Source organism: Myotis myotis, unplaced genomic scaffold (assembly GCF_014108235.1).
Source record: "Myotis myotis isolate mMyoMyo1 unplaced genomic scaffold, mMyoMyo1.p scaffold_m19_p_9, whole genome shotgun sequence".
NCBI classification, from domain to species: Eukaryota; Metazoa; Chordata; class Mammalia; order Chiroptera; family Vespertilionidae; genus Myotis; species Myotis myotis.
The window spans coordinates 79,024,074-79,038,711 of NW_023416401.1; positions in this window are offsets into that span (position 1 = coordinate 79,024,074).

Consider the following 14,638-nt stretch of genomic DNA (forward strand, 5'->3'; position numbering starts at 1 on the left):
CTCCCTTAAATGTTTTGTAGCATTCACAAATGTGCAACCTCAACTCATTACATAATAAAGATCATTCCCAAAATTATATTAAAATTTACACAACTACATAATTTCAATTTTACAAAATTATAATTACAATGACATACTTATAAAAATTTATAGTTATAAAATTACAATTAGATAAAAATCACATAAGTTACAGTTTTTAAAAAATTACATAATAAGTTTTAAAATTGTATTATAAAACCTTTGTCAATGTAGACTTTGGAGTCCAGTCAGAATCACGGTTCTGTTGACTGGCTTGTCATGTGTGCTACTTGCTTGACTTCTCTGATCTTTCAGTGTTCTTACCCATCGTGTAGGTTTGCTCATTGTTTTTCTACCTCTTGAAGGTGTCAGGAAGGTTAAATGCAACAATCACGCATAAAGTAGTTAGCCCTGAGCTGGGGACACAATAGGTGTCGAATAAATGGTAATGATTTTTATCATCATGTGCTAATAATACAATTATCCACGCAAGCATTTAATGAGCACCTATTATGGCCCAGGCACAGTGATGGGCATTGGGATACAATAGGAGGTATAATCTAATGTGGATTTTAATGCATGTGGAACAAGGATTCCATGGGTGATCTAGCCCCTTTGAAATAACAAAGGCCAATGCTTATGGAACCACTTCTGAGACCCTCTTTGGTGATGGATGGGCAAATGGAAGCAGCCATCTCTGCTAGGGGTCAATCGGGGTCTAACATTGATCTCTTTGGGAACCTATTAGGAGCAAGTCTATGTGAGGGCTGCTTCTTTTAAGAAATGAATGAAAATGTCTTGCTTTTCTTAATTCAGGTTCCCTGGTTGCATTTCTTTACGTACACAGGCTAATGGCTACACCCAAAGATCTGTTCTCTATTACCTCTGTCTTTCACAGTCTCCTCTTGCTGCAGGGGAATTACCAGGAAACAGGGGCACAGAACCTGCTGAAGACACTGGCAAACTGGAAACTGAACCCAGGTGGCCTGAGGTCTAACCCTCCCCCATGGCACCAGAGTGTGTACACTCACTAAGTCTCAGCTGGCCATGGACTCCCCCAGTCCTTCTGGAAATCTTTTCCCCAAGTCCTCCTTTTCTGCCTTCCACGAGCTTTGAGTCTCTGGTACACGTTTCCCAGATGGTCTCATGGGAAATGCACTTATTTGACATAGGAATGAAAAGCAGTGGCCAGAGAACAAATCTTCCACTGGAAAGAATCCTCTGGTAAGTTTTAAAAAAATGCAGGCTGTGCTTCTGATAAATTTGTGTTTATGTGTTAGGAACGATGGTCTTCAAATGTCAGCAGGCCAAAGTGTTACCCCGAGGATGCTTAAAACTACAGATACCTGGACCCTACCCCCAGAGATCCAGATTCAGTTGGTCTGAAGTTCTAACAAGGTGATGCTCATGTGTCAGCATCACCTCAGCAGATTTTAAACATTACTGATGCCTGGACCCACCTGGACACTCTAATTCAGTTGGTCTGAGTTGAGACCTGTGAACCCTGAGAAAGAAGATACCTACTAAGAAGGGCTCCCAGTGTCTAATTGGACTCAAATGGAAAAAACAGAGCCTAGCAACCATTTCAACACAGGAGCTTGTCACGCAAACTGCACTTCAGGGAGAGGCCTGCACTGAACTACCTGCCCATGCACTGACCTGCCTGTCTGCACTGTGTTTCTGCTCTCTGAGTCAAGCCTTATAGAGGAGTAGCTGGATTCCTATTTCAACCAATCGGACTGACTGTTTGCCTGGCCAGTTGGAGCTGTGCAGCCATAACCCCCTCAGTATCTTCACTGACCAATCAGAGTGGCTCCATTTTGGCCAATCAGGACTGTCAGTACCTTCTGGACCAATCAAACTGAGAGGATTTGGAGTCCTCATTTACATGAGGATGGACCAGCTAGGTACCAGGGGCGTGGACTTCTGCCTATAGAAGCCAGCTCCCCTCTTGTTCTGAGAGCACACTTTCCCCTTAGTTTCCAGGCAGGAACTGAAACTGAACATCAGAGGATTCACCGAGGTGAAGGTGTCTGGCACAGATGTTTTGCTGCAGTGGAGGACAGGTGGGTCAGACCAGAGCAGAGCTGTTTAGCTGGAGAGGGGCCTGGCCCCCGGGTCGCCTTGCAGCCATATTGTTCCACAGCTGTGCTGCCTCATAATTGGACTGTAACACTGTTGAGCTGTTCCACAGCCCTGCTGTTGTGCTGTATCACAATTTTGCTATTTGCACCAACTAAAGTTTCCTTCTTCAGGGCACCCCAAATTGGAGATTCCTGTTGGCATTGGGATTGACAGGCTATGGCATTGATATCACTTTTTTTTAAAAGTTCCTTTGATGGCCCGCCAGTGCGGCTCAGTGGTTGAGTGTCTACCGATGAACCAGGAGGTCACAGTTCCATTCCCAGTCAGGGCACATGTCTGGGTTGTGGGCTCGATCACCAGTGTGGGGTGTGCAGGAGGCAGCCGATCAATGGTTCTCTCTCATCATTGATGTTTCTCTCTCTTCTCTGAAACCAATAAAAATATATTTTTTAAAAAGTTCCACAAATGATTATAAAGGGAAGCCAGAGTGGAAGAACACAAATATTTAAAGACATGCCCTTTACTGTCCTAAAATGAAATTCAGAGGTAGTATAACCTATTTATATACATCATTTTAAAAGGTAAAATAGTGCTTTTTCTGTAATATAAGGGAAATAAAAAAGTAACTTTTGGTAAATTTATAAATAAATAATTATATATATTTATAAATATACTAGAGGCCTGGTGTATGAAATTCATGCACGGGAGGGGGGTCCCCTCAGCCCAGCCTGCACCCTCTTCAATCCGGGACCCCTTGGAGAATGTCCAACTGCCGGTTTAGGCCCAATCCCTGGGACATCCCTCTCACAATCCTGGACAGCTGGTTCCTAATCGCTCACCTGCCTACCTTCCTGGTTGCCCCTAACTGCCCCCCCCCCCCCACTGGCCTGATTGCCCCTCACTTCCTCTGCGTGCTGGCCTGATCACCCCCAACTGCCCCCTCTGTAGGCCTGATCGCCCCTAACTGCCCCCCTGCTGGCCTGGTTGCCCCCAACTGTCCCCCTCTGCTAACCTGGTTGCCCCCAACTGCACCCCCCCTTGCTGGTCTGGTAGCCTCTTACTGCCCCCCCTGCCAGCCTGTTCACCCCCAACTCCCCCCCGCCCCGCCCACCTGGTCACCCCTCACGGCCCCCCCTGCTGGCCTGGTCACCCCGCGCAGCCTGCTTATTCAGTCATTTGGTTGTCCCTCACTAACCCCCTTGCCGGCCTGGTCATAGGCAGCCATCTTGTGAGGGTGTGAGGGTTAATTTGCATATTACCTCTTTATTATATAGGATAGGTAAGTGAATTTGTGGGCACAATTCTAGAGAACATAATGAAGTGTTCAGCAGTTTACCCTGTCAGAATGTGACGGTCACAGCCCTAAATCCAGACCAAACGTGGAGTGTGGTGTTGGTCACTCAGACACTATCAGCCTTGGAAAAACTTTTGGTAAAGTTCCTGACACACAAAGCACCTTGACTCACCCTGTGGCTGGATTCTTGCACAATTCACACAAATTAAACCAGGCAATAACACTTATGATCCCATGTCAGAAAAAGTTAGTCTCTAGGGTAGGGAATTATAAACAGGCTGCTCCCAGACATGCATGCATGTCAGGTGGAATTTTGGGCATTTCTGAAAAATCAAACAACCAACATTTCCTTTCCTCCCCTCCCCTCCTCTCCCTCTGCTTCCCCCAAACCCCAGGAGTCTCTTCACTAATGTTGATAACTCAAAAATACCCCCACAAAGTTCTCAGGGCATCCCCTTGAATATGGACACAAAATGAAGCGATGAAGAGAACTTGTTGAAATGTACTCAGATACCAGTTCCACCTTCTACATTGGAGCATGACCTTGGGCACATCTGTGAATCCTGGAGGGTAACAGACTCCCACCCCCTTAAATATCCACTCCTTTGGAGGGAGTGGGGGGAGAAGGGCTGCAGCTGCCGGCCACGCCCAGCCTCACTGAAAGGTCAGGGTTAGTTCCCCTCCCAGAAAGTGCAAAGGGCCCCTTAAAGAAAAAGGTAAAGGAGCTTCCTTTACACCCACTGCACTGGGGCCTCCCCCCCTCCCCCCCCCCAAATAAACCTGAGAAACATTTAGCAATCTCTAGTTCCCTCTAGTGGCCAATATTTGTCATGCCAGGTACCAAGGTATTAATTTTCATTGTTTAAAAGCCTACACAAGGAGACTTTATGCTACCAGTAAGTGAAATAAGGCTGACACGACAGGACAAACACTGCACGATTACTTGAGTAGCCAGAGTCGTAGAGGCAGAAAGAGTGGTGGCTGACAGGGACCGAGGGGAGAGGGAAATCAGGAGTTATCCTGTAATTGATATAGAGTTTCAGATTGGGAAGAAGAAAACGTTTTGGATACGGATAGGGATGATGGTTGCACAACAGTGTGCGTGTGCTCAGTGGCATTGAATTGTATACTTAAAAATAGCTAAGATGGCAAATGTTATGTACATTTTAATACAATGCACACACCTGCACCCACCCCTACACAGGCAAACTTTAAGTACATGTTTATAGAGTAAAAAGTTTATGCTGTTCTCTATATAAATGTGTTAACCCCTTAGATATAAAAACCTTAGGTAAGTTTTAAAATACAAAAGGGGTCTGTGTTCCTGCTGCATAGTATTTTGCAACGTGGATGTAACCTGACTTGTTTGACTTCCTCCCCTATTGATGCATATTTATTTGTAAATTTTATTTTTCAATTGCAGTTTACATTCAATATTATGTTGTCTTAGTTGCAGGTGTACAGCATAGTGGTTAGACAATCATATACTTTACCTCGTGGTCCTCCGATAGTTCCAGTACCCACCTGGCATCTTATTACAATCTTACTGACTATATTCCCAATGCTGTACTTCCCATCCCTGGGACTAGGCTGTAACTAACAATTTGTACTTCTTAATCCCTTCATCTTTTCACTCAGCGCCCCCCCTCCCCCAACTCCCTCTTCTCTGGCAACCATCAATCTTATCTCTGAGTCTATGATTCTGTTTCAATTGTGTTTCTTTGTTTATTTTGCTCTTTAGATTCCAAATGTAAATGAAATCATATGATATTTGTCTTTCCCTGACTGACTTATTTCACTGAGCATATACCCTCCAGTTCCACCTATGCTGCCACAAATGGTAAGAGTTCATTCTTTTTTATGGTCAAGTAGTATTTTATTGTATTGATGTATCACAGCTCTTTATCCATTCATCTATTGATGGGCACCTGGGCTACTTCCATATCTTGGCTATTGTCAATAACACTGCATGAGCATAGGGGTGCATATATTCTTTCAAATCAGAATTTTGGGTTTCTTCAGATAAATACCCAGAAGTGGAATTGCTGGGTCATAAGGCACTTCTATTTTTAATTTTTGAGGAACCTCCATACTGTTTTCCATAGTAGCTGCACCAAACTGCATTCCCACCAACAGTGCACAAGGATTCCCTTTTCTCCACATCCTTGGCAGCACTTGTTTGTTGACTTATTGATGGTAGCCATTCTGACAGGTGTGAGGGGATATCTCCTTGTGGTTTTAATTTGCATCTCTCTGATGATTAGTGACCATGAGCCTCTGTTCATATTTATACTGGCCATCTGTATGTCCTCTTTGGGGAAGTGTCTATTTGGGTTCTCTGCCCATTTTTAATTGGGTTGTTTGTTTTTTGGTGTTGAGTAGCATGAGTTCTTCATAAATTTTGAATATTAACCCCTTAGCAGATGTAACATTTGGTGTATACGTTCTCCCATTAAGTAGGTTGTCCTTTCATTTGTTGATGGCTTCCTTTGTTGTGCAAAACCTTTTTAGTTTGATGGAGTCCCATTGGTTTATTTTTTCTGTTGTTTCCCTTGCCCAAAGAAATAGATCAGAAAAACTATTGCTATGAGAGATGTCAGAAATGTTACTGCCTATGTTTTATTCTAGTACTTTTATGATTTTGAGTCTTACATTGACATCTTTAATCCATTTGAGTTTATTCTTGCATATGATATAAGAAGGTGGTCTAGTTTTATTTTTGCATGTATCTGTCCATTTTCCCCAGCACCACTTATAGAATAGACTATCTTTACCCCATGGTATGTTCTTACCTCCGTTGTCAAATATTAATTGACCATACAGGCACAGGTTTGTTCCTGGCTCTGTCCTGTCCCATTTATCTATGTGTCTGTTTTTGTGCCAGTACCACGCTATTTGATTACTGTAGCCTTGTGTGTAGTTTGATACCTACTGAGGAAACTTCGATTGTTTTTATTTATCTCCTTTGCAGGAATGCCTTGGAACTTTGTGTACATGTGAGGTTTTCTGTAGGATAGTTACTCAGATGTTTCCAACTTCTCATTTGAGTCAGAAACTCAAATCTGAACTGCAAAAGCTTGTAAGCATGAGAAGTGTTAGAAATCAGCCAGGGAGTAGTGAGGCTGGGGTGGGATTTATACACTCTGAGTGGGAGGGAAGGCTGGACGGGGAGCAGGGGTGAGAAGTGGGGGTACTGTTTGGACTAAGAGCTGCATTCACCACCCCGGAGTACTTGTCCTTTTTATTATTTTTAATTTAAAAAATAGATAATATTTTTTATGTGGTTCAAACTCAAAAACAACAAAAGGGTGTACGGTGACAAGTCTCCCCTCCTCTATCTGCTAGTTACACAGTACTTCATGGATCCAATTTGCAGAGATGACTCATGCCTAAGCAAAAAAAACGTGTCTTCAAAGACCACCCACTATTGTACATTGCATAGCTCTGTACCTCTTTTTATGAGATAATGGGAGATTATGCCTTTATGAAGAAACACAGTATTCTCCATTTCCTTTTTGTGGCTTTGCATTCTGTTGGTGCACCGTAATTTATTTAACCAGTTCCCTCTCTTTTTTTTAAAAAAAATATTTTTATTGATTTCAGAGAAGAAGGGAGAGGGAGAGAGAGAGAGAAACATTAATGTAGAGAGAGAGTCACTGATCAGCTGCCTCCTGCATCCCCCTTTTGGGGATCGAGCCTGCAACTCAGGCATGTGCTCTTGACTGGAGTCACACCCGGAACCCTTCCGCCCGTGGGCCTACGCTCTATCCACTGAGCGAAACCAGCCAGGGCTAATCAGCTCTGTCTTAATGGACACCTTAGTTTCAGCCTTTGCTCTCACATCCATGCTACTGTGAACAGCCCTGTACAGTGTCTCTGTGCCCACGCATAAACACACGTGGAGGACTCGCTCCTAGCAGTGGGATCAGCTGGCTGAAAGGGCCTGGGCATTTTAAGAACTGCAAGTTGCCCTCTGTCGAGGTTTTGCCAGTTTGTACCCATCCTTGGTTTGTCTGCTTCCCCTTCACCAGAACCATGTTGTGCTATTTGCCATTTGGACAAGTGGAAACAGTATCTCATTGTGTGTGTGTGTGTGTGTGTGATCATGAGGCCTATATGTGCGCGGCTAACTGTCTTTTTAGACACTGTGAGGGAGGGTCCTAGAGGTTCCCCCCCTTTTAGAATGCTGCCCTGATGCCAGTGGAGGAGCCGTGTGCCTGCCTCAGCCTGCGACTCCATCGCGGGGCTGCTGCGCCTTAGGGCGTGCCGTGAGTTTTGGAAAACAGTGAGTCTTCCCTTCACTGCTCCATCCGGCTCTTCTCCCTTCGGATGCGGTCCCGTGTTGCCATCTTTTCATTCTCCCTCAGTTTCTTCCTGTCTCCATTTTCCACGCAGCCATTCCACGCCAGGCCCCACAGCCAGGCCCGCGGACCACTCCCGAGGGAAGGCGGCTCGTGGGAACAAGCGTGGAGGAGGCCGGGGTCCTGTGCTGCTCCCACGGCCCTGGCGCGCTGGCTTCCACGCTATGGCCACGCAATGCTCTCGTGTCCCGTGGGCACGGCCTGCTCATCCACTAGGACACGTGGCTCTCGTGCAGCGAACAGGAGCCACAGATGTCCGTCCCCCTTTATCTGGGTTTCGCCTTCCAGTTTCGGTTACTTGCAGTCAGCCTTGGTCTGAAGATACTAAATGGAAAATTCCAGATATTGTGAGACAGTGAGAAAGAGCACATGCACACAACTTTATCACAGTCTATTATCATTTTTGTCTATTTCATTATTATTGTTGTTAATCGCTTACAGTGCCTAAATTACAAATTAAAGAACTTTCTCATAGGCGTGCATGAATAGGAAAAAGCATAGCATATGTGGGTTCGGTACTATCCGCAGTTTCAGGCATCCCCTGGGGGTCGTGGAAGACCTCCCCTGCAGAGAAGGGGCTCCTATATATGCTCCTGTAGGTGCCCCGCACTCTCGTGCTGTCCTCCCCTCGTAAAGCCCTCCTCAAGCTCAGCCATGGGTGTGTTCAGTCCTATGAACTCCCTTGTCACCTTCTACTGTGTCACCTGGCTCTCTTCTCTCTTCCCCTCTCACAGTCATGGAGGGGAAGGACCCCTGTCTGAGTTACTTTTGTAACCTCAGGCCCACCCAGTGCCCGATAGCCAGTAAATGTGTGTTCTGGCAGCTGTGGCCACGCCCAGAAACATTTCCTAGCCTCTCATTTCTCTTGAAAATTGTATCGTCATTGGGATGTTCATGTACAGGTTGGTGACTATAGCTAATAGCACTGCATTGTCCATTTTGAAGTTGCTGAGAGTGGCTCTTAAGACTTCTCATCACAAGAAAAAAGTGGCAGCTATGTGTGGTGATAGATGTTCGCTAGATTTGTGATGATCATTTCACAATAGATACAAATATCAAATCGTTGTGTTGTACACCTGAAACCAATATAGTATTATATGTCAATGATACCTCAATTAAAAAAGAAAATTGTGTCCGCAGATTTTAAATGGTTGACATGAAAAATGAACATGTGTGTTCACTATATACTTTCTTACTCTCTGTATTGTTGATGCTCTGGCATTTGGGGCCTTTATCCTGAAGACACTGCTCCTCCCAGGGCTGGCCATTCCTAGAGCTAGCAAACAGCGCCCCCAGGAGCCTGTCTTTGATATACAAACCAACCAGCCCAGAACCCCCACCCAATCATCTCCCTTATCAAATTCTCTCAGGCCAAGCCAATAACACCCCCCCTCTCTGCCCCCCGCCTGCCCTAAATCACCCAGGGCCAGATACTGGGCAACAGGAGACCACCTCTGTAGTCCAGAGCTTGCCAAAACCATTCCAGCTATGTGATTCTGCGGTTGTTCAGGTACCGACCCTTCTCGCCCATTCCTTCCTGTGAGAACTCCACCAAAGGCCAGGTCGTCTCAGCCAAGTGCCTGATGATCCCTGGTGCTTCCCCACATGACCCTGTGAGGTCTGCCTCCTGTGTTTAGGGAGTGTAAGCATAAACTTGTCTTTTTTAAAAAAATATTTTTAAATTGATTTCAGAGAGGAAGGAGAGGGAGAGAGATTGAAACATCATCATTGTCCGGTTGCCTCCTGCACGCCCACACTGAGGATGGAGTTCACAACCTGGGCATGTGCCCTGACTGGGAATCAAACCTCGACCTCCTAGTTCATAGGTCAATGCTCTGAGCCACACCAGCTGGGCTAAACTTCTTTCTTTATAACAATCATTCCCATGTCTGTGTGTCTTACCACACCTGATTCACAGAAACCCCATGTCCACTTTTAGAACAACGTGGAAGCAGATTCCTGTTATAGGCCCAGGCCTAGCTCTCCTGTCCTAACTGCTTCCTGGCAGCGCCTCTGTGTGGCAGGAGATTGACAGGAGAGTCTTGTTATTCACAGTAGCTGTGCTCTATGAGGTCGCAGCCATTTACGGAATTAGCAGTTAAGTGACAGAGCCTTTGCCCCGGGGGAAAGGGGTTAGCTTCCTGCAGCCTCAGGTCACAACATTTCAGCAACTGATGAAATGATAACTTCATCTGGTGTGTTTCCGTTGAAAGATGCCCTATTTAACATACACTGTTGAGTCATTAACATTGACCTCACAGCCAATAGCACTGTAACTCAGGCCCGAGGGAATCTCACCTACTAACACACACCTTCTCTGTCAGTCGCATCCCAGCCTTCTGGTGCTGAGGAGCCCCTGGCAGCGAGTCAGCCACAGTAAATCGTGAAACCACCAAAAAAGTCCCCCCAAACTGAAAAAAACATGGCACTCACTGGACCATGGGAAGGACAGTTTTCGGAGTGAGAGCTTAGACAAGAAGGTAGAGCGGGCCTTGTTCCACTTCAGTCACACGGGCGCGCTGCACTTTGGGGGACTCCAATTTTTGCTGTTCTACCTTTGTCTGGGAATAGCCATGCAGGTGCATTGAGTTTTGATTTGGGGATTACAAATAAATCTTAGAAAGTAGCCTAGTTTCCAAGCACAGAATCCACATATAATGAGGATCGGCTGTATTTTGAGATAATTGCTATTTAAAACAATGTTCTTTTCTCATTCGCCTATTCACCATGGTCCCAGGTCTCACAAGTGAATGTCCCCCGGGGCCACCAGGCAGGCCAGGTAAGGGTCTGGTGGCAACTTAAATGACATACAGAACATGGGCCTCTTCTAAAGGAGGCCTGGCTCTGCTCCCCCTTCCAGATGATTCTTGCTCTGGGACTGGAAGCCAGGTTGGGGCAGGGACCCCACCATATTTACTTGGGGAAACTGGATTACAGAGATTTCATGTTTATTTGGAGGTGGATTTGGGGTGCTGAGGAGGTTTATGGGGGGGCCTCGGGCTCCCCATGTAATTCCTTGGTGCTACTTCAGGACTTCATTTTGTCAGAGATCCTCTTTTTTCAAGAAAAAATGAAAATACAGATTAAAAAAAATATTTTTATTGATTTCAGAGAGGAAGGGAGAGGGAGAGAGAGATAGAAACACCAATGATGAGAGAGAATCATCGATAGGCTGCCTCCTGCATGCCCCTCACTGGGGATCAAGCCCACAACCCAGGCATGTGCCCTGACCAGTAATTGAACCCAGGATCTCCTGGTTCATAGGTCGATGCTCAACCACTGAGCCATGCTGGCCAGGCTACAGATTTACAAAAGGTTTTTACTGATTTCAGAGAGGAAGGGAGAGATAGGAATATCAATGATGAGAGAAAATCATTAATCAGCTGCCTCCTGCACATCCCTACGGGGGATGAAGCCCAAAACCTGGGCATGTGCCCTAGCTGGGAATCGAATCGTGAGCTCCTCATTCATAGGTCAACGCTCAACCACTGAGCCACACCACTTGGGCTACAGATTTTTATTTGAAATATCAGAATTTTAAGATATAGGCAATTAATTAAAAAAACACACCCTAAAACATTGTTCAAGCCAAATAGAACAGGAATCATCTGGAATGAGTCTGCTATGTCCTTAGGTGTGGTTGTCACGTAAGATATAGGTCAGAGTCTGATGGAAATTCAGGTAACCTACTCCCCATTGCCTGTCCATTCAGTTTATTGTTGGTGCTGTAGTCCACTGACCTTATCTGAAAATATTTCTGCTTTAAGAAAGGACCCCTGCGGGAGGGGGAATGTGACTTTGTGTCTGTACTGAGGGCAGGTGTGAGCTGTAGTAGGCTAAAACGCCTACCTCCAGTGGGATAATACTGTTACACCTGGCACTATATGTACATTGTCCATAGCTACTAAAGACTGGCTTTTACTACAAATGAGGAAAATCTGACTTCTACAGGGAGCGTGAGGATTTCTTACACTTTCAAGTATATCTAGGGTCCTTCCAATAAGTGCATTTTTTTTTTTTATCTTGTGCTTCTTGCCTATGAAAGCATTCTTGAGGTTATGGCCATGAAAACAAAAGCCTCTTTTCTTTTCCTAATAAAAGCAGGATAATGAAAGATAAGGATAAGGTTACAGCATGGCCACTGGGGCTGTCAACAAGCCTTTTGAGATGTTCTTTTTCTGTTGAAAACAGTTAATGAATTGGCGTTTGCCACAAAGCTCAGAGAAGTTGGCTTTTCAGATCTGGGAGCAGGAAATCAGAGACACGCTTTCCATGGGGAATGTCGAAGGGTTTCGTTGGGTCTTGTGGCTACACAGCTTCAGTGGGGTCCAGGCCCAATCTTGCTAATTACCACAGGTGGATCTTTGACCCACGGAAGAAAACAAGGCCCCGGGGCACTTTGCTGTGACCCCCTGGGGACCCTTCAGAAGTGAGGAGCCGCCAGTCTGAAAGCCGCCGGGTTTATAATGATTCTCCAACCGGCTTTTATGTGGACGAACAACGTGACCTACGGCATCAGGGACACCAGAGAGGACACTTTTTATGCAGCTTGAGATGTGAGCAGAGAGCAAAAGAGATTTCAAACCATAAGCACCACGGCTCTTTTAAACATTATAAGGTGTCTTTTGAATTACAACAGCGCATATTTATGCATGAATGGTACTTAAATTTTACATTTAAAAAAATAACAATCTGGGTTTTGCACTTTCTGTGGGCCAGGTGTGGACCTAGATTTTTAAATATGAAAGACCTCACTCATTTAACCTTCTCAGTGACCAGGAGAGGTAGGAGCGATGCTTGTCCTGATTTTAGAGGGGAGGAGACCAAGGGCCCCCAGCCAGCCAAAGTCCCGGGTGGGAGTGGAGCTCAAGTCTGTTGGTCCCACAGCTTGTGCTCCTGGAGGCTCAGGAGATGACAGGGCCAACAGTGGAGAAATAGTGACTTGGATGCGCATGTGTTCATTTGCTCACCTGTTCTTCCAGGATGGGCAGCAGGAGGAGTCAGGTGGATGGAGCATTTGATGAAAAGTTCAAAGGGATTTTAGCTTGTTTAGTAACATGTTTCTCATCACCTTGTAGGATTTGCCTTAAATCCTGGGGGTTGTTGCAAATTTATTACCAGTGTGAGAAAAACCCTGCTCATTAGTGGTCCCACATGCTGAGCTATTTTAGATCTATTACTTGATCAAAATGCCTGAGTAAGGGAGATTAATTTTCATTTCCCCTTATTTCTTGTTTCTGTAGAGGTCTTATGTTCCTATTTCAGCCAAATGCCTTTACCAACCCCTTCTTCTCACATCTCCTAGGGAAATATACTGCATATATTTTCCTTTTGCTTGTGAATAGTTTTTTTCTTCTTCTGTCAACTGGATTCTTCCTATTACTTTTTCCATCAACACTGTGGAAGTTGGAAGGATTGTATAGAGAATGCCCATAGACTCACCACCTCGATGCCACAGTGGACGTTTTGCTGTGTTTGCTTTATCACATATCTGTCCTGTGCATCCCTCTAGCCATCTGCCAATCATGTTTACTCTAAATGAATTTCAAAGTAAGTTGCAAATATAATACACTTCCTCCCAAAACACAGCAGCATGTATATCATTGATTAGACTTTGATATTTATTTATTTATTTTTGATTTCTGTTAAGTAAACACTTACAGTGTAATGCACAATTTTTACATATACCATTTAGAAACTTTTCCCCATTTGCTTTGATCCATACTCAAATATCTTCCATTAAAAAATCAAACCAGCGCTAGCCAGTTTGGCTCGGTGGATAGAGCGTCACCCTGTGGACTGAAGGGTCCCAGGTTTGAATCCGATCAAGGGCACATGCCCAGGTTGTAGGCTAGATCCCCAGTGGGGGGCATGCAGGAGGCAGCCAATCACTGATTCTCTCTCATCATTGATGTTTCTATCTCTCTCTCCCTCTCACTCTTCCTTCCTCTCTGAAATCAATAAAAATATATTTAAAAAAATCAAACCAAAGCTGCCTTCAACCCCACAAAATCTCCTTCAGTTACTGTCCCATCTCTCCCCCTCATTTTAAACCAGATGTCTGAAGAGTGCTGTTCCCATTTCTCCCCTCTCCCCTCCTTGCATCATCTGACTCCTTCTCCATTTCTCCCTCCATCTTAACTGACCTTGCACTGACCTCCAACCACCAAATTTAAAGGACATTTTCCAATGGTCACTTTCCTTAAACCCTCGGAGACTTTCAACACTGACCTCTCCTTTTCTCTTGACACATTCACTTCTTTGACATTCAGGGGGTGGAACTCTCTTGGTTTCCCCTACCTGGCCCCCTGGCTGCCCATTCTTTCTCTCATTTGAGGCTGTGTTCACCATCTTCTTCTCCAGAATTGCTGAGGGAGCAGGTTTGAGCCTTCCTTTCTTCTCACTCCATACCTTCTCCTGAGATGATCTCACTCACTTCTGTGATTTCCACTTCCAGCTGCACACACATAACTCTCTAATTCAAGTTCTGATAGGCAATTCTATTCAAGCTCTAGACCCTCATGCCCAGCTCAGTATCTCCTCTGGAATGGCTCAGAAGTACCCACAATTTTCATATCCAAACCAAAGCTCACAGTCTTTTCTCCTTACACTGTCCTCCTCCGGGGAACCCCAACACAACACAAGGAGAGCCACCCAGGAGCCATCACTGACCCCTCCTCCACCAGATCTAATCGATTCCCAAATCCTATTGATTTTGCTTCAACAATGATCTCTTGCTGCCACCTTCTGATTCTCTCAACTGCCAGGGTAGGGGGAGCTCACGACTAACTGAGCTCCTCTCCATCCTCTGATGCCCTCTCACTATCCATTCTCTACCTAGCATCATCTGACTCCTTCCCTATCTCTCCCTCCATCTGGT